General features: G+C 39.6%; 1 protein-coding gene across 1 annotated transcript in view; it reads right to left on the bottom strand.

Annotated features, from left to right (window-relative positions):
• Positions 1-21,814, bottom strand: part of ATXN10 (ataxin 10) — a 116,321-nt gene that overhangs the window by 78,410 nt on the left and 16,097 nt on the right. The window lies entirely within an intron of this gene.

Here is a 21,814-nt window from a genome sequence, read left to right as displayed (position 1 = left end):
ACCCCAATCGATCCACCCCCACTGCAATAAGGCTTTTTAAAAACCTTCATTAACAACCAATGGAGGCTTTTTAAAAGCATGATTGCAGTGTGTGTGTGTATTAGTATATTAGTATGTGTATGTTTATATATTAATATATGAGTGTGTGAGGATGAACGCGTGTGAGTGAACGGGGTCTGGCCAGTCATATTGGAGAGGAATGGCCCAACCCACCGTGTGGGAACGGCCCTGCTTGCTGCTGGCGTGCAGCCCCAAATGTGCTTGCTCAAAACCAATTCAGCCCTCAGACTGAAAAAGGTATATACTAAACACCCCTGGCTTGGCATATATGCTGCAATATACTGTATGTAGGAATTTATTACATTTCTCATCATATATAAGAAACCAAAACCATAAAGAAAAAAATATCTCAATTTCAGAACTTATAAATACATGTTAAATAAAGTGTTTTGAAAAATTGGGGGATAGCGCTTTGTTTTTTTAAGCAATACAGGGAAAGTATTAATTAAAAATCTTGAGGATTAATAATAGCACATCCATATTTATTTATTTATCACCATGTTTCCCATTCCAGAAATCAATAGTTATCAATTTAGATTCCTTTTTTTCCTTCTACTTGCTCTAAAACTATGTCTGCTTTTAGTAAAATAAGTATTCCAGAACCTCATGAGCCAAAGGTCCACAGCACTACATTAAATTTCTATTTAGCTACTATTTCAATTTAGCTACTCTTTCAATTATATGCTAACCAAAAAGTTAACTATTGGTTCACCTTAATATTTCTAAACTCTGTTTAGCCCTCTTTGCCCATCCACATTTATTCCCAATCCCACCAATATTAGTTGGCCCCATTTCCCCCCTAAACACATACTAGCTGGGTAAGACAAATGAAAAATCGTTTACAACATCACTTTTGTTGCTAAAATATCAACTCATAATGTTGATGATTCCATTGAGACATTTGACTGGTGTTAAAATATCACTAAAACATAAGTTTAAGGTAAGCCATACTAGAAATGTATTTGAAAGGTGGAATATAATTCCCACAAAACAAATATTCCTCCCCTCCTTTAGGGCACCTCTCTTGTGATATATCGTAGCCCAATAGTAATACTTCAGAATATTTTTAAACTCTGTGACACACAAACAACAAAAGCTTTGCTACGGAAGCTCATCTCAATTAGAAGTTCACTACTCATAAGATAACACAGATAACTTGGGCTAAGGAGCCAAATGCATTGAACACCACAAAAGCATCATGAAATACTGCAGCAATAAGATCACTATTACTTCTGGTTTACAAAACAAGTACAGAAAGCCAACACTGTTGCTAAACATTCCCAAATCCAATACAGGCACCGCTTTGCACTCTAGAAGGCGTGGTGGTGGTGGTGGAAATAAATCATCGAGTTTACACAAAAAATATAAACAGCTGTTTTACCTTAAGACTGAACATATTTCATATAGTGGGATCTACCATCACATAGTTTAACACATCCTTTAACAGTTTAGTCATTTTGAAACAGTAGCAAAGTTACAGCTCTAGGGACATCTCTGGACAAAGAATGACTTAATCTTCTGTAACCTCTTCTTAAAGAACGTATCGCAGCTCCCTCCAGTGGCAAGTTTGTCGAAACAATGTCTGCTTAACCCAGGCTGAAACTAGATGCAATAGCAGAAATCCCATTTCTTTCAATCACTTCTGTGTCAGGGGATATGCATCCAATGTTAGAAGCAAATGGGTGCTGAACCCACCCACCCCCACCCACCATAGCTTGCCTTCCTGCAGGCCAGCACTCAAACACCTTTCTCCCCAGCTGAGCTCAAGAACTTATATGTGATTTAAGCAGACTCAGGTTTAAGCAAAATGGGGCTTTTTGAGCCTCCACCACCCCACTCACACACATACCTATAACTGATGACATCACCAGCCTAGGCTCTGAACTCTACGGTTCAGAGCAAATGAGCTACTTCAGGTGAATACAAGGGCCGGAGAAGGCCTAATGGGTTTTTCTTTACCCAGAAGCTCTTTATGCCCTATCTCAATTTAGCTTTGCAACTTCTTTCAGTTTCAAAAATAGTTTGCCATACAGCCCAGGGTAGAGTGGGGGTTGGGAGCTGTTCTCAGGAAATGTGTGTCCAAAATGCTCTTGGATGCATGCAACTAGTTGCACGGTTCTTTGTATACTATGTGAAGTTCACAGGCTCAAAACAGATCTGGTTTTCTTTTTATTTAGCAATATTTTACAGTAACAAGCGATCACCATTCATAAACCCATGTACGAACTGTAGATAGTCTGAGGATAAGAGAAGGTTTTACTATAGCCATGGGAAGCAACTCGTTATAATGGAAGGCTGTTTTAAGGGAAGGTGGGTGGCAGGTGATGGTTCCACCAAAGCCCTCCAAAGGGGAGGTCTGCCTTGACCCACCATGGCCAAAGGAGAAGTATGAGGATGAACCCTGTGTAACTGCAAACTTGCATACTGAATTAACAAAACTGGTTAGTTTAATATTATTTATTCAGTGTCAGCATGAATGGTGTTTTATATTTTTATAACAAAGAGCAAGAGTGGGAGACTGTTGTCCTCAAGGAACGTGCAATCTGAAATAAACAATGGAGAAGAAAATAGAGAGAGGGGGAGAAGAAACAACCGTAGCAAGGAATGGATGAGAGCTATGCAGATACATTTAGTTACAGCTGGGAACAAGGATTAATGGTTTAAACCAAAAGGCCATATGCCCTAAAAAAAAAGGAAAAGGAAAAGACTATAGCAGGGTTATTGGAAGATACTTACAAGACAGCGAGGACAGATGCTGGACAAGCATCTGTCGGGGATGCTTTAGGGTGGATTCTTGCATTGAGCAGGGGGTTGGACTCGATGGCCTTGTAGGCCCCTTCCAACTCTGCTATTCTATGATTCTATGACGCAAATGAACCACAGGTAATAAAGGAAACTCTTAGGACATTAATGAGTAAACACAGTAAGCTTCGAGCTGCCAAGAGGGACAAAATCCAGATATTGCTAATTTATCTAATTAATAAGCAATACTATGAAATTGCTAATAAGAATTCCAAACTGTTAGCAAGAGCCCTGAAACAGAACTTAGCTGAATGTTCCATCCTCAATATCAAAGTCAGAAAACAGTGAAATGCTACATCACTCAAACGATACGTTCAACTTTCACCAAATTATTAGCTAAATATTGTTTCTAAAATTAAACTGATGCCCTAGATGACATAATATGTAAGTCCTTACTTCATGACAGAAAACATAACAAGAAACAGTTGTTACTGGCTAAGAACATTCCTCTCTGAATACTAGCAGAACTTGCAGGATGGATTTCAGGAAGCATAGACTTTAATAACTCTAGACGGTAAACACCGTACAACAGCTTTCGCTGCATACTTACATGACTTTTCCAATGGGAACTAGCCAAGAACACAAGGTAGAACAACAGGCCTTAATTTCTCCCATTGCAGGCTCTTACATATGAGCTACTCACTCTAACAAAAGCTACCTAATATTCATCCATATCTAGAGGTAATATTCAATTTCCAAATGCACAACACAGGGCAAAGCAAATTCAGGCTTTCTTAGCAGGGCAATATAGATTTGATTTACCAGCAGATTTGATTTACCAGCCTTTGCAGTCATAGATTTAGCAGGAAATTATACTTAAACAGACAGTTTAATACAGTATTCTATGTCAGGGGTCCCTAACCCCCGGGCCACGGTCCGTGGCCTGTTAGGAACCAGGCCGCGCAGGTGAGCTGCTTCCACCCACCCACCCCAGTGTACCTGGGCGCCGGGCGCCATCTCGCCTGCCCAGCTGAAGCGAAGCCAGGACGCTGGGGGCGGGGAGGTGGCAGCTTCAGAACGGCACGCCACTCCAGGAGAGCGACTTCCAGGCGCGCCATTCCAAAGCCGCCCGCCCGCCCTAGCATCCTGGCTTCGCTTCGGCTGGGCGCCCAGCCAAATTGCCTTCCACGAAACCGGTCCCTGGTGCCAAAAAGGCTTGGGACTGCTGTTCTATGTGACATGGCCTAACTCAAGGTTTTCTTAGATGAGACTGATTAACTTATTTCATTTCAGTCGGAGTTCTAGTGTAGTTTTGGGACAAACTGTCTTGGTCATCCAGTTTGCTTCTTCCCTGCCAAAAAGAAATAGTACACAAATGTTGCCTGGAAAATTAGCCCAGAGTCAGCGAGAGCAAAATGTATACAAGATGCATGCAGTCACCGTCACTTAGCTTTAAAGCAACAGAACATTTTATACACAGCTTAAAAGCCTTACTGAGTGTTCTGTACTTGTTGAAATGTGGAACACTCCACCAGTTTTATTGGTGGTAAAGTATGAAGAACAGTAACTTTTCCGTTTTGCTTCCAAGAGGAAGGTAAATTTTCTATATCATTCCATTCTGAGAATATTACCTAAATGGTTATGCTAATGTACCCTGATTATGCTAATGTATACCCTGATCAAGGACTCTGCACCTGGAGGAAGATGGGCAGGCAAGCTGAAGGATTTTTACACAATATGCTTTCAGCTATATTATACCAATTTAGGATAGGTGGCACAATTGTCTGAACAATAAACATAAATGTTGATTGGCCACATGTTTTTCTTGCAACAAAATTTGATTGAATTCCATCACACAGCACTTAAATTTTAAGGCTAGATGGGAATTGCGCAAAAAGTAAGCCTAGGCACATTGTAGATATTGCATTTCAAAGTAAGGCCATATCTATATCTATATCTATATATCTGACTGCTGGCAGGCTTGCAAACTGCCAATCAAAACATAAAAAACCAGCTAAATGTACCTGTGCTTCCACTTGGGAAATAATCACATGACCTCCAGAATGTACATAACCATGGTGGCCCTTCTTCAAACTGCTGCAATTCTACAGATCATGGCTGCTACATATCCCTTCATGCTCTCATGGGTGAATATGTAAGGGTCTCAAACTGTCTGCACTAGGCCACGGGTCCCCAACCCCCGGGCCATGGACCGGTACCGGTCTGTGGCCTGTTAGGAACCGGGCCGCGCAGGTGAGCTGCTTTCACCCACCCACCCCCACCCCAGAGTACCTGGGTGCGAGGTGCCATCTCGCCTGCCCAGCCAAAGCGAAGCCAGCACCCTGGGGTAGGGGCAGCGGCTTCAGAACAGCGTGCCCGGCCAGAAGCCGCTCTGGGAGAGCAACTTCCAGGCGCGCCGTTCCAAAGCCGCCACCCACCCACCCCACCGCCCCAGCGTCCTGGCTTCGCTTCGACTGGGCGCCCACCCAGCCGAAGCGAAGCCAGGACGCCGGAGTGGGGGGGGGGCGGTGGCTTCCCAAAACCATCCCCTCAACACAACACCCCCGTCCGTGGAAAAATGGTCTTCGACGAAACAGGTCCCTAGTACCAAAAAGGTTGCGGACCGCTGCACTAGGCTACACTGAAATCACACTTATTTGCTTAAAACGTCGCCAGAAATATGAGACCAATATTGTTACAATGTTTATGTTATTTGTTTGAATGAAACTGCAGCAAAGAAAAATCAAGTTGTAGGGAACCTTTGGACCACGAGAGTGAAGAGATCTATGAGGTCTTCTCTGTCCAGCCTACTCCCTCCTCCTCAATACTGCCCCTCCACCTTGCCCCACCACTTACTTATATGAAGGCTGAGGGTTGTATTATCTTTCTTTTGGTGCTTTTACAAAGTCTCAAGTGTCTGCTTGTAGCAGTGCAAGGCTCTCCAATGCAACTTCCCTGGAGGCCACATTTCTTCTATTCCAAGAAGTGTGGTTGGCTGGAGGCTGCCTCAAAGTATTTACCCTACTGCTTTTTCCACCCACCGCTCCAGATGAGCTGTTCTTGTAAAGGGCTTTCCCATCTTCCTCCTTCAGCCCCATTTGAGTTACTTTCTCAATTCCTAAGTTCAGGGCCGGTGCTACCATACAGGCCACTCAGGCAGCCACCTAGAGCGCCAAGCTAAGAGGGGGGCCGGGTGCAGCGCAGCACTCACGTGTGTTGGCTGTAAGCCGGCCCGGCCCGAGGATTCAGCTGGGCCTGGGCGGGCAAGATGGCGCCCCGCGCCCGCCCAGCCAAAGTGAAGCCAGGGACGCTGGGGTGGGGCGGCTCAGACATTTGGACTTCCGGAATGCACCCGGAAGAGAGAAAGAGAGAGAGAGAGAATGTATGGGTGCATGGGGTCTTTGAGTGAATGCATGTGTTCATGCGTGTGTTTGTTTGGAGTGAGTGATGCTGAGTGTGTGTGTGTGCGCACGCGTGAGTTGGGGGGATGATTTGGAGGTGATATTCCTATTAAATAATGCATTTTAGACCCATAGACGTTCCTTTCCAATTTGTTTGCTATAATTGGCATGACGTATTTCTTGCACTTTATAATAAATTTAGCAGTTTCAAGTTTTGGGCTTCTTATTTTTTCCAGGAAACCTATGTTCTTAAAAATCAAAGTTGGCATTTTTGGGGTGTGTGTGTGAAAGTAGCTCACCTTGCCTAGGGCGCAAAATAGCCCTGCCTAAGATGAAGGGGGGGAAGCCAGAAATGGCTCTCCATCACAGATATGCAGACTCCAACATGCTACGTTGGGGCGGGGGGCAGGTTCCTCACTCCTGTTGTAGAGAAAGATATTCCACAATTTAATGTTATACATATCTTGGTTTTTGTATGCATTTGCACACTTGTATTCAACAGTTTGCCTATCTGGGAAGCTCTTCACCAGGGTGGATTTGAGTTAAATCATGATTTAAATCACTACTCTGGAAGACTCAATTTAATCATGTGACTTCTCCCCCCCCTCTTCAGGGAGAGCTGAAGTTCCAGGGAGCAACAGTGCAGGTCTTTAATGATCTGTGCCAACAAACTTTGGAGTGGAGACGCAGTGTCAAGTCTATAACAGGGGAATTGAAGAAGAGGGAAATCCCCTATGCATGGGGATATCCGATTTTTCTGCGTTTCTCATATAAGGGGGAAAATCATAAGGTTTTCTCCCTTCAGCAAGGCATGGAGCTTCTGGAGAGCTTAGGTTTGGGTCCGCAAGGAGAAGCCGGTGGTAACGCAAAGAGTGATGACGAAGAAGAAAGAGGTGCAGTAGGCGGAGTGGTGTAAAGTGGATATTATAGGGATGATAAGAAGTATAATCATATTAGATCCTACTGGCTTTGGGTTCCTGGCTGCTTTCCCCCCCCCCAAGGGTTAAAATAATGGCCGGAGTGTTAGACTCCCGGAGATATATTGGGGGGAAAAGAGATGGGAGGGGAAGGGGAAGTGGGGTGGGAGGGAAGGGTTTGTGTGGGTTGTTGTATTTTTATGTATGTAAGTTAAGTTTTCAACACGTTCGGGATCGAGAAGAAGTTCAAAGAATTAGATATGGATAAGAAGATAAGAATCTCAACACTCAATGTTAAAGGTCTGGGGGCGGTCGTAAAGAGGAGAAGGACTGAACAATTGCTAAATAGGGATGGTTCTGATATAATTTTTTTGCAAGAAACTCATCAATTTAAGGAAAAAAATAATGTTATTCGTTTGAAATGGCCAGTGTTTTACGAAGTGTCTTTGGGGACATCAAAAAAAAATGGAGTGGCCATCTTGATTTCAAAAAGAAGTGGGTTTGTGATGGAAAATATTAAAAAAGATGAGAATGGGAGATATCTTATGATAAAGGGTCAATTGGAAGGGAAAATGTATACTTTGATCAATATGTATGCTCCAAATAATAAACAAAAAGAATTTTATGAGGAGGTATTAAGAGAGATTGAAGAATTTAAGGAGGGGTATGCTATTTTGGCTGGAGATTTTAATATGGTTATGAATAATAGACTAGATAGGTCAAATCCCTCTGAGATAGAAAAAAGAAACAATATCACTATCTTAAACAAACTAATTAAAGAAAAGGATTTTGTTGATTCTTGGCGAGTTCTTAGAGGGGCTGACCCAGGATTTACATATTATTCTCCAGTCCATCACACATACTCCAGGATTGATCATATTTTTGTATCCAGAGATTTTTTAACTAAGATATGTAAAATGGAATTGGGGACAATTAAGGTAACGGATCATGCACTAGTAAGTTTAGTTTTCGCAGTTGATAAGGATTACAAACAAGCATTAAGGTGGAGACTGAATACTAAGATATTTAAGTACGATAAAGTAATTGAGAAAATGCAGAAGGAACTGTCAGAAACATGGGAAATAAATGAGAAGGGGGGAACAAGAACGGCAGTGATTTGGGATACCATGAAGGCTGTGTTTAGGGGGAATTGTATTAGGGAAATGTGTAATCTAAAAAGACAACAGGAGGTAAGGCAGGTTACTTTAGAGAATGAGATAAGGAAGCTGGAAAATGAATATTGGCAAACTAAAAATAAATATAAATTAATAGAAGTACAGGCAAAAAAAAGGAACTAGAAAATATTAATTTAGAAGAGGTTCAGAGGAACTTAATTTATATGAAAAGGGAATACTTTCAAAATAGTAACAGGAACTCGAAGATGCTTGCCAAACTCACACAAAAGGAAAAAGCTAAAAATGGGATAGGGGCAGTAAAAAATAGGCAGGGTAATTATTGTCATATGATGAAGGATAAAATAAAAAAATTTCAGCAATTTTTTGAAGATTTATACAAGGAAAGAGATATTCAAACGAAGAGGAAGGAAGAGTATGTGGGTAAATTTGTGAAAAAAGGATTAGAAAATGAGCATAAGAAAATTATGGATAGTAACATACTGCAATGTGAAATAGAGGAGGTCATAGATCAGCTTAAAGTAGGGAAATCACCGGGGGTAGATGGCCTGGGACCAGAGTTTTATAAAAGATTTAAAACATTAATAGTGCCAAAGTTGTTGAAATTATATAATGCAATAATGGAAGGGGAGAAGATTCCAGAGTCATGGGAGCATTCTATAATAATTTTAATCCCGAAACCAGATAAGGATTTGACTCTCCCTGATTCATATAGACCAATTTCGTTAATAAATCAAGATGCTAAAAATTTTTCAACTATTTTGGCCAAAAGATTAAATAAATTTATAGCAAATTATGTAGGGGAAGACCAATGTGGTTTTATAGCAGGCAGACAGATGCATACATTAATAGGGAGAGTCTTAAATGCAATACAGGGGATAAAAAAGTCAAAGAATAAGGCGGGTATTTTAGCGCTAGATATTTTTAAGGCTTTTGACTGTGTGAGTTGGCAAACGTTAAAGTTGGTTTTAAACAAAATGGGATTTGGTAACAAATTCAGAGCAATAATAGAGCAGTTATACTCTAAAAACACAGCTGTAGTGGTAGTAAATGATGGAATAACGGATAAGATACGACTAGCCAGAGGGACAAGACAAGGATGCCCACTCTCGCCAGTCCTGTTTGTATTGGTGATGGAATTGTTGGCAAATGCAATAAGAGAAGATGGGGAGATAGAGGGGATAGGTACTAGAAAGAAAATTAAGTTGAATATGTTTGCAGATGATACATTGATGACTTTTAGAGATCCGATAAGCAAAATGGAAAGAATTAGACAGCAGTTAAAAGAATTTGAAGAAGTTACGGGTTAAGAATAAATTGGGCAAAATCCGAGTTGATGTTATTTAATTACACTAAAAAGGAAGAGAAGGAATGGGAAGGGAAGGCTTCAGTTTTGAATAGTAAAGAAAAAATTAAATATTTGGGTATTAAGATTACTAAAAATTTAGAAGATTTGGAAAGTGAAAATTTAAATGGATTGAAAAAAGAGGTAATAGAAAAGCTAAAGAAGTATAAGAAACTGAATCTTTCTTGGTTTGGAAGAATAGCTCTAATAAAGATGAAAATTTTGCCAAAGATCAATTTTATTTTCAGGATGTTACCAATAAGAATTTCAGATTTAGAGTTAAAAAGTTGGCAGAATCTTATAAATAATTACTGCAATGCGGAGAAGAAAGCAAGAATTAACAAATCTAATTGGTATATAAATCAAAAGAAGGGTGGATTGGGTCTCCCGAACCTTGAGTACTATTATATAGCAAACAGGTTAAGACACATTGCTGAAGCAATTCTAGGGGTAGGGGACTTAGAATGGATGGAAGAAAATACATTAGATAATATTGAGCTAAATTTGCAGAATGTTTTTTTTAAGGAAAAAGGGAAGGGTAATTGGCTTAATGAAATAGATAATTACTTTTTGAAGTTCCATTGGGAACTCTGGAATAAATATAAAAAGGAATTGCTTTCAATTAATTCCCCTTTAACACCAGTGATAATGCTAAAGAAATTTCCTGAAAATTTAAAGAATAGATTAGGTAAAGTTTTAAAGGAGGAAAATAAAATGAGATTAAGTGAATGGTTAAAGGGGATGAATACAAGAGAGAGGATGGAAGATGTTTTAAAAGATTTGAAATTATCATGGTTAAACTATGGGCAATTGGAACAATGGACTAAAAATTGGGTAAAAGAAAATAGAGAGTGTGGAGAGAAGACGAAATTTGAGGAATTAATTGAAAAAAAAGGGATTGATAAGGGACAAACTATAGGGATAAAAGGGTTAATGAGTCAACTATACAATATATTAACTGAGAAAGGAGTGTGGGATAGCAGTGGGAAAGTGGTTTGGGAGACTGATTTGAAGATACAGATAGGACAGCAGAGATGGGAGGGATTATGGAGACAGAGAGTGTTGAGAAATATGTCAGTAAGAATAAAGGAGAATTACTACAAACTGGTATGGAGGTGGTATTTAACTCCGGTCAGATTAAATAAGATTAATAATCAGCTTTCAGCAGATTGTTGGAGGGGATGTGGTGAAAAAGGAACGTATTTACATATGTGGTGGGACTGTAAACATGTGCAAAAGTTGTGGAAGATGGTTTTTTATGAGATTGAGCAGATAGTGGGATTTAAAGTAGAAGTCACACCAAGGATTGCACTACTTTCACCGCAAGAAGAACTAAAATGTAATAAAGAAACGAAAGAGTTAATAACGAATCTGTTGACGGCTGTGAGACTGATTGTAGCCAGGAACTGGAAGATGCAAGGAGACTATTGTATTGAAGAATGGTATAAAGAAGTGTGGGACATTGCTATAAATGATAAATTGACATGTAATATTAAAATGAAAAAAGGTATAGCAAAAACAAATGATTTTGAGGGTATATGGAAAAAGTTCCTGGAGTTTGTATTTTCTAAAGGCAGTGGGAAACCACCAACAGAAGAAACTATGAGTTTTTGGAAACAGGAATGAGATCCCGAGGGGGGGGGGAGCACTGTTATGTTTAGTATAAATATGTTTAATAGGCAAAATTTGAATATTTGATATTAAGGTAATTTTATGTATATGTAACAAGTGTTTTTTATTTGATGTTTTGTTGTTGTTATATGTTGTTGAATAAAATTTTTAAAAAATTTTTTTTTAAAAAAAAATCAAAGTTGGCATTTTTGGTGTGTGTGTGTGAAAGTAGCTCACCTTGCCTAGGGCGCAAAATAGCCCTGCCTAAGATGAAGGGGGGGAAGCCAGAAATGGCTCTCCATCACAGATATGCAGACTCCAACATGCTACGTTGGGGCGGGGGGCAGGTTCCTCACTCCTGTTGTAGAGAAAGATATTCCACAATTTAATGTTATACATATCTTGGTTTTTGTATGCATTTGCACACTTGTATTCAACAGTTTGCCTATCTGGGAAGCTCTTCACCAGGGTGGATTTGAGTTAAATCATGATTTAAATCACTACTCTGGAAGACTCAATTTAATCATGTGACTTCTCCCCCCCCTCCCCAAAAGTGCACTCTTCCTCACTATATTTTACACAACTCAGAGTTACCAAAGACTCATTCTTGCTGGTATAATCTTAATAAATACAACCAGATGAAGGTTTCATTTTTAGAATAGCAACTTTTCAGATTAGATTTACAGTTATATCAAAAAAATACTGATTTGGTTATACTATTAGAAACACATCATAGATAGATAATTATGAAATTATTGCGAGGTGAACTATCTACAGTTTAATAGGTTAATCATTCATATTTGGACAACTTTTCTGCTGTACTTTATTGGAAGGAGAAAAATAATCTTACAGAAACCTCTGGAAGAGCATGACATCGTGAATGGATTAATGGAATTCATTTACCAAAAAATTTAAATAGCCTCATGCTACGTAATTAAAAACTAATCCTTATTTCATGATGAATAACCTTTGGACAACAATGTATCTTAAATAGAAAACTATCTTTAGATAGATTTTTCCTCAAAAAGCATTTTATTAAAAAAATCCAATTTAAATTAAAAAAATCCAATTTAAATGAAAAAAATCCGATTTATTTTTTTAAAAAAATCATTGATTTTTATCCACTTTGCTCTTAACGCTAGGTGACGCTAAAGGTTTCTTTAAATGAGTGATTTATAGCATGCTCATGACTGGCCACTTATAGAAATTTGCAGGTCATTTTGACGACAATGTGAGCTTCTGCATGACTCCTATGATTTCCCCCGGTTATTCCACTAAAAAAAGAGACCTTGGAAAACCTGGTTCTTTTGAAATGTCTCAGGATTTCCTGCCATGTGCGGTCGAAGTTACAGAGAGTAGGAAACACCCACTAGAGGGCGCTGTCCCATTCATTTTTATGAGCTGGGAAGTTTTAAATTACAGACCACTATGGTCGGTGCTCTCGTCCCATGTAATTCAACTCATTTCAAATGGGGAAGAGAAGCAGGAAGCAAAGCAACAGGAAGCAAATGCAATTTCCCTTGAATCTAAAGGGCCTCTTAATTTCTTATTAAGTCAGATCGTTTGTGAGAGCTTAGTTTCTACAACAAAATGCATTTCCAGCCCTAGACTATGGTTTGGAGACCAGAGCAACCCCAGGAATATAGAAGCTGGCCATCCCTCATTTAAGATATCAAGAACAAAGTACATGTGACATTAACAACCCAATTCATATCTTCTCAGAAGTTCAACAGGAGTTACTCCCAGTTATATCTAGGATTGTTGCAGGTTTAATGCAACGTTTTATGCAGGTTTTAAAAAATGCAAATAGCATCAACTGAGGGGCTCATAATTATCAGGACAGCAGCAGGCATGGAAGGAGATATAACTCTTCTCCCCTGCTTTGTTCCTGAAGAAAATCCCTCCTTTGAAACTTATACTTGCATTGGGAATAAATCCCCCATCTGCACCAATAGCTGATGCTATTTGCATTTTTAAAACCTGCATGCCAAATGCAAAGATGCATGTAATGTCATGTCTTATTTAACTCTCCATCTTTAAGATATCCTTTTACAGGTCAGGAGGCAGTTTTTTTCATTTTGCAAGACTATAATAACTGCTTCAGGAATTTCTTTACCTCTGTACATTTTAGTGCCCTGGGGGTTCCAAGTATAATTACTTTGAGGAACTGAGGAACTAAATTGTACTTAATAAATTAGACATTATTGATTGCTTAAAGTTTTTTTTAGGCTGCAACCATCCCTATTGCATTAAAAAAAACAGTTAATATTCCTCTTAAAGAACATATATTCTTGTGTCAGATATTTCAGTGGTAAAAATATTGTGCTAGAGTTAACACTGACACTTCAGTTAAGCATATAATCAGACAACACTGCTCCTTTAAAGAGCAATTGCATAAGATCAGCAGAAAATGAAAGGTCTGAGACTTAACCTGAACTTCAACCACACTTGGTAAGCAAGAAAAATATGAGCAGGGCCGGCCACCCACAATGAGTTATTCATGGTGTCCAGCCGCCGTATTACATGACCATACGACATGTCAATTCACAGGATGTAGCAGATGTTATAATCTGAGATGAATTTTTTTTAAAGTCTAGATAGGTTGACTGCTTCATTTAATTTCAAAGCAGGCCAGTCATCTATGAAAATGAGGAATCCTAGCTTTGCTTATCAGATTGCAAGACTGCATTCCTGGAGATGGGTACTGTACTGTACCTTTTAAGTACCTTTTAAAGACAGGCTCTTTTGGTCGATGCAAACTGGCACACAACTCCACCCTAAAGTCTCTGCTAAGTAGCAACAAAAGGGAAGGAAAGCAGTAGAGGAGACAGAATATGGAAACATTTTACCACGTCAGACTATTTGTCCATCTAGCCCTCATATTGTTTAGTCTGTCATCAGTCTCCAAAGACTCAAGTACATGTTTTTCACATCACCTGATCCCTAAGCCTTTTCATTAGGGATTGAACCAGGACATTCCGCCCCTCCAAACACCAGGGTGGCATTGTGAACTGCCCGGAAAGCTTCAGCTATGGGCGGTATAGAAATGAAATAAATAAAATAAATGTTCTGGAGCAAGGGCAGGCAGCTCACAACTCTTGTAGCAAATGAGGAGCCGGTCTCTTAAAAGAGGCAGAGCCCTTCCGCTGCCAATATAAAGCACTGGCTTCATATCTCAACAGACATATTTTCCACAAGTGGTTCAAGTGTGGCATCTTCATACATGTACACCTGTAAGAATCATAGAATAGCAGAGTTGGAAGGGACCTAAAAGGCCATCGAGTCCAACCCCCTGCTCAATGCAGGAATCCACCCTAAAGCATCCCTGACAGATGGCTGTCCAGCTGCCTCTTGAGGGCCTCTAGTGTGGGAGAGCCCACAACCTCCCTAGGTAACTAATTCTATTGTCGTACTGCTCTAACAGTCAGGAAGTTTTTCCTGATGTCCAGCTGGAATCTGGCTTCCTTTAACTTGAGCCCGTTATTCCATGTCCTGCACTCTGGGAGGATCGAGAAGAGATCCTGGCCCTCCTCTGTGTGACAACCTTTTAAATATTTGAAGAGTGCTATCATAACTCCCCTCAATCTTCTCTTCTCCAGGCTAAACATGCCCAGTTCTTTCAGTCTCTCTTCATAGGGCTTTGTTTCCAGACCCCTGATCATCCTGGTTGCCCTCTTCTGAACACGCTCCAGCTTGTCTGCATCCTTCTTGAATTGTGGAGCCCAGAACTGGACGCAATACTCTAGATGAGGCCTAACCAGGGCCGAATAGAGAGGAACCAATATCTCACGTGATTTGGAAGCTATACTTCTATTAATGCAGGCCAAAAGAGCATTTGCCTTTCTTGCAGCCATATCACACTGTTGGCTCATATTCAGCTTGTGATCTACAACAATTCCAAGATCCTTCTCGTTTGTAGTATTGCTGAGCCAAGTATCCCCCATCTTGTAACTGTGCATTTTGTTTCTATTTCCTAGATGTAGAACTTGACATTTATCCCTATTAAATTTTATCCTGTTGTTTTCAGCCCAGCACTCCAGCCTATCAAGATCACTTTGAAGTTTGTTTCTGTCTTCCAGGGTATTAGCTATCCTACCCAATTTTGTGTCATCTGCTAATTTGATAAGCATTCCCTGCACCGCATCATCCAAATCATTAATAAAAATGTTGAAGAGCACTGGGCCCAGGACTGAGCCCTGCGGTACCCCACTCGTTGCCTCTCCCCAGTTTGAGAAGGTTCCATTGATAAGTACTCTTTGAGTCCGATTCTGTAGCCAACTGTGGATCCACCTAATAGTTGTTCCATCTAGCCCACTTTTAGCTAGTTTGTTAATCAGAATGTCATGTGATACTTTGTCAAAAGCTTTGCTGAAGTCAACATCATTTTCAGTGATGCTTCACAATTCCGTTCTAAGATAGGAAAACGCTCTCATACACTGTAGAGGCAGAAGCACTTCACACATCCATGTTCATCACTTGAATCAAATGGCAACTGGCGTGTGAATGAACCACTGAAGAACAAATTCCATGGATGGAACTTTCATATTACTCCATATCACCTCAACCTCAATGCTTTGCAACAGAACCCGTTTACACATTTAAATATTTACACCCCATATTTCAGTCCCTCTTGCCTCTAAAGCAACTCACACCAATTGAACCAAGATACAATCCATAAAACAAAGAGAAACAAAAAACAAGGTAATAACCAGAAACCAGAATTAAAATCACAGAAAGTGGGAGAGAGGGACTCGTGTCTGTAATAAGTATGAGCAGCAGAACAAAATCACCATACAGAGGGGACCAAACAGGCCACTGAGAATACAGGGTTTCATGAACTAGACACCACAACAGAAAAGATCTACCCCATGCCCCATCCAACTGGACATGAAGCAGGGCCTCTGATGATGATCACAGCGGACAAGCAGGCTCATGTGAAAAAAAGGCATTCCTTCAAATATCTTGGTCCCAAGCCATTTAGGGTTTGTAGGTAAACAATGAGCCCTGAATTATGCTCAGAAATGAACTGTGAACTAATGCAGATAGAGCCCCCAAACACAACCTGAAATCTCTAAGGCCTCGATTTGTTGAGCACAGGAGGAAAGCACATTGATCTTATTCGCCGCTGTATGTTGAAAAAGGCTCTGCTCCATCAGTGTTTGATGGCAGAGCCAGCCATCTTTAAACCCTGCTTTTTCAGTGCCAGAAAAAAACATACTTCTGGGTGGGGATAAGCAGGTAGAACCAACATCATCAATAAGAGAAAGCTTGTTACCCGCCCTGCTACACTGTATGAACGGGAATGGAAAGGAACGGATGCCGCAGATCTTTATTTTTACATACTGGAGATGTGCAGCTGTGCAAGGGCAAAGTAAAGAATAAAATCTCCCCCCAGAAATGCACAATTTTTATAAACCGGACATGTGCAGCTGTTTTTCCCTCTGGAAAAACGCACTTCCAAATATGGATTGGGGTCAACTAAGACAGCAGAGAAGCGAAGTAAGGCAGCATCAGAGCTAAATTACAATGGAACGGGCTAGGAAAATGAGTTATTAGAGGGGAGGGGAGGTCCCATACCTTCAGAGCACCCCACCACCCCAATTTCACATTTCCAGCAAACTGTCACTGAATTATAGCCTGCTACCCTATTTACTCCAAGCTAATTAACACATCAGAGAAGCTAAATAACAAAACATCAGAGAAGCGAAATAGGCAACAATAAGGAAGCAATTATGGCTCTAAACGGAACAGGAGAAGGAGCAATGTGGGGGGGAGCAGCCCGACCCCTTGACCACATCACGGCCAGGTTACAGGCATCCCCAGGATTTAATGCGGAGGAAAAGGGGCACATCGCACAACAAGCATATGGGAACTGCTTCAACTAAAAAGAACGCAGTAAAACGAGTCTACGATACTGCGACTTTTCGAGGCAGAAGTGGCTGCTTAGCTTCACGCTGGCCATGATGTCATCTGTCACAAAGGACCTGACAATGCACCAAAGCCATGAATACAGCCCCTAAAACTCCTTTCAGAATTAGCTCCTAATAGAGCTTTACTATACTGTAGCAATCTATATATTATGTAATGGCTTATGTAAGTTAAGCAGTTTAGAAATTAAATAAGCTGTAGAATTCATTTTACAAATGTGAAATTGAGGCTGGTAGTGATTTTCATACTCACAGCCAACTGGCAAAGCCGCAGCTGACCAGAGATTTGAATGTCCATTGCCCAGGTCTATGGACAATGAAGTCTTCTCCCCAGAGTACATTGACTCTGCATCATCTAGCCCTGGTTCACTTCTAAATATGTGCAACCAATCATGTGCAATGAATGCACATCCACTTCAAAAGACACATTAAGATACTTCAGTGGGACTCCTGAGTAGTTTGTGGAAAAGCCTGGGTTGGCATGTGGGTCTTCTTAATGTCCTGATCCATTTATCCACAGATTTTCAACTGGATTATACAAGCTAAGGATCTTTCAAACCTTATGCCAATGTTCTACTAAAATACCCGATAAAATTCAGCTCCTAGACCTGGGACCTTATTTTTGTTTAGTTTTTGAATATACTTTTTCGCCTTCCATGATGACTAATTCAGTTTTAAGTTGTCCTTCTGAGGCAATTTAGGCAGCAGGAGCTTTACTAAGAAAACTTCTGATATGCACATTTATTTATTTATTTTATTACATTTATATACTGCCCCATAGCCAAAACTCTCTGGGCGGTTTATAACAGTTAAAAACAGTGAGCATTAAAAAGTATACAAAAATTTAAAACCATCAAAAACATAAACACAAATTTAAATGCATCCCAGAGGTTTGTGAGGTGATTTATTGTTCCTCTTACATTCAAAACATTCCCGAATATCATAAGATATTTTTTACTTTAAATCCTTCTTTTAAAATTATTGAATTTGGTTCCATACCTTTTCTCCTATAATTTGAACATATTTTACTGTCTAATTCAATACTGACAGGCACATGATCTGAATTTAACTTAGCCTCAGTTTTTTGGGGGGGAATCCTTTAAACATAAACCAGGAGACAAATATATATTTATATTGTGTAGAAAGTATCTTTTCTAAGTTTAAATAACTCCAGATTCCAACTCTGCTGCTTTAACCAGCTTAATGTTTTTGGAATAAAATTAGTAGCTGTATGCATATTTAATCTGTCGTCTGAGGACCCACGGCCATTTTAAAACCTCCTAAACTTCTCAATACCCTTTGCCAGATTAATTTTAAAAACCTGATGTTGATTCATTTGGTGCATATACTGTTATTATAGTCTTACATTCTAAATAACATCTATCCATCATCTTCCTTCATTATCTGAAGACTGAACTTTAAATTCCCATAGATTTCTCTATATTGGTGATATAGGGTTATTGTTGTTTTTATTCTGGGTACAAGAATAAATTAAAACTTGTTAATTTAATAACTGTTTCAAGAGCAAGCTGATACAATAATAATCCCAGGAACAAATAAACTGTAAGTCTCTCTTCAATTCATAGTACAACAATTAGCAAAAAACAACAAACCTCAAAGCACAGAACAAATATTGCGAACAGTGGAAGAGACAGGTGTGTGTTTTTTACAGCAGATGTTTATAACACTACAAGTGTTAAAAGGCATAAAGGTACTATTTTTTACAGATTAGAAGGCATGGAACCGAAACACATCACCAATAAGTCAAATAAAAAACGGATGCATATGTTTACATAAAATTTTGATGAGTATAATATATTCGTCGGTAATCCTGCAATTACTCCAAGAAAGGAATACTATAAATATTATTTTGACAATGTAATTACAGTTTTTGCTTCAACCATGGTAGCAAAGTACTGGCACCAAGTCCTTGTCTTAGAAGTACAGAAAAACTAAATAAAGTTGAAATAAGTAGCTTTTAAGCTATGGACTGTACCTTTTGTAAGTAAGTAAACATAAGCCTACGCAAACTAGAATCATAGTCATAGTTGCTGTAAATTTTTACTATGAAGAAGGCAAAAGGAAATCCCAATTTCAAATGTAAAAAATGCAGGAGGTTAAAATATAAATAGTCAATTGCAAAAAATAATAATCCAGTTTATCTTATAGAATTTAATTCACACTAATTGGGAGTTCTCTCCCAATGCAAATACTAACTTTAGAAGAGGGAGGCTCCTTCTAACTGCAGCATGGAAGGAAAAGGCAGCATTCTCCCTCCACACCTGTTCTGAACTCATTCATTATCACTCTTCTCAGCTGATGCAAATTGCATTTTTAAAACCTGCATGTTTGATAAATTTATTGTCACATGTAATTTGAAAAACTAATAATTGCACGTTGCCAATATACAATTCAAACAATTTATAAAGTAGATTATAAAACAAGAAAGCAATGACTATAAAAAAAAACCTAGGTTGTGGGACTTTTGCCATTCACTTATATAAAAATGTCATTCTCTCATCCATAGAGGATGCAAAGCAAATTGCAGTCAAATCGAACTAGATATTAAAAACAGTTACTTTAGTCGCAGCACTTTGCAAGGCATTTCCTTTTCTGCTGCTTTATTCATTAATACATCTTTAAAAATAAACTCCTCCCCACAAGTCAGCCACAGTGGTAAAAGCATCTGCCAGGCATACAAGACACACCACTTCAGTGTTTTTTATTACCAATTCCAAACTATTAGTACACGCTGGACTTTCCTACTCACATTACCAACACCAAAATAAAAACTTAAAATAGATGTTACTGAATGAGATGAGAGTAATTAACCATCAAGGTAATTAACTTAGGCCACAATCCTACACCCACCTACCTGGGAGTAATCCCCACTAAACTCAATAGCACTTACTTCTGAATAGACATGCACTGTTAAAACTAAACATGATTGTGTTCTGATTGTTAACTAGAAAATTGGTTCTGCATTGGTGAAAGACATATTGGGTGGGCAGAAACCTGAAAAAACAGCCTTTTTCTATCGTTTTAGGCAGCTGGTGTTACTCTAGGATTTATCAGGGTACACAGGAACATTCCGGACTCATGGAGCTGCTAGCTGCAAAGAGTTACAAATATTCTTCCACAACCTGACCACAGCTTATTACTCCAGCGCTTGAAGAACTTTACTAACTTTGTTTCATTTCGGACATAATTCAATGAGCTGATGATGACTATAAAATCTTAAACTACTTAAGACCGCATATTGTCTCCTGTAGGAACTGGCGCACATGAAGCAAAGCTTCTGAGGACAGTCTCAGAAAGTGTAGGGCTGGTGGCACAGCCTTTTCTGTAATGGCATCTAAGTTGGGCCTTCCCTGGAGACATACACTTGGCATCAAGTAGGGTGACCATATGAAAAGGAGGACAGGGCTCCTGTATCTTTAACAGTTGCATAGAAAAGGGAATTTCAGCAGGTGTCATTTGTATATGTGGAGAACTTGGTGAAATTCCCTCTTTATCACAACAGTTAAAGCTGCAGGAGCTATACTAGAGTGACCAGATTTAAAAGAGGGCAGGGCACCTGCAGCTTTAACTGTTGTGATGAAGAGGGAATCTCTTCATCATGTTCTCCATATATGCAAATGATACTTGCTGAAATTCCCTTTTCTATACAACTGTTAAAGATATAGGAGCCATGTCCTCCTTTTCATATGGTCACCCTACATCAAGTTAAATTTATTAGAAGGCAAACTGGTGAGACTAAAAGAAAATTAATTTGCCCAAGAATCTACGATTAAGGCAGAGGTAGCTTCTGAGTTCCAAAACACAAAATCATCCCTTTGAACCCACAATTTTGTTCTCCAGCACCTATTTTACACAAGGCAGACTCAAAACAGAGCACATGGCTGCAGCTACCACTATTTTAACTTCTCAGAACACCTCCAAGACATTTTACTCTCGGAAATAAAGATGGAGCTAGCATCTTGTTTTGCAGCACACTAGCCTCCCAGTTTTTTGTTTAATTAACAAAATCTTTAAAAGTTAAAAACAAAATCAAAAGTCAGGGAGGCTAGAAGTCACCATTGGTGCTCACAGTCATCAAGTTGAGGACCCCAGTGTTAAATAAATACGTTTGTCAAACTCAGAACTGTCTGCTCTGTCTGACAACTTGGAGAACGACCACCCATCAACATCTTCCTTGGACATGTGATGTCACCCAAGGTCCTTTTAACTGGAGCTGCTGGGGACCATCACTTGGGACCATCTTCATACAAGCAAGCACTCGACTACTGACCTATAACCCCTTAACTTGAACCCTGCAGAATTAAAGAACACCTGCTTTTCAAGACAAGTATTTAGATTTTAGTCTATTGGCATAGAGACCTATAGCACAGGCACATTTGGCAGTAATAAGTGCCACACGATGTTAATTTGCAAGTCAGCTAGCACTCCCAATAGCATGATCTCATGGTCCAGAGATGCTGAGGACAGCAACATCTGCAAAGAGCCATGGCACCTCATGGCTCTGCACTGCCACGACAGAAATCAGCCAGCAAGTCACTTTTTTTGTCTTAGCTTTGTAACAAAATAAGAGAGATACTTTTGAACTTAAAAACCATAGTCCTGTGGCATCACAGCAAAAGGCTCAGAGCATCCCTAGCTGGAGGTGGGGTACCAGGAG

Source organism: Elgaria multicarinata, chromosome 9 (genome assembly GCF_023053635.1).
Source record: "Elgaria multicarinata webbii isolate HBS135686 ecotype San Diego chromosome 9, rElgMul1.1.pri, whole genome shotgun sequence".
Taxonomy (NCBI): Eukaryota; Metazoa; Chordata; class Lepidosauria; order Squamata; family Anguidae; genus Elgaria; species Elgaria multicarinata.
Note: the sequence above shows the minus strand (reverse complement) of the source record. Positions and strands in the feature narration are given on the sequence as shown.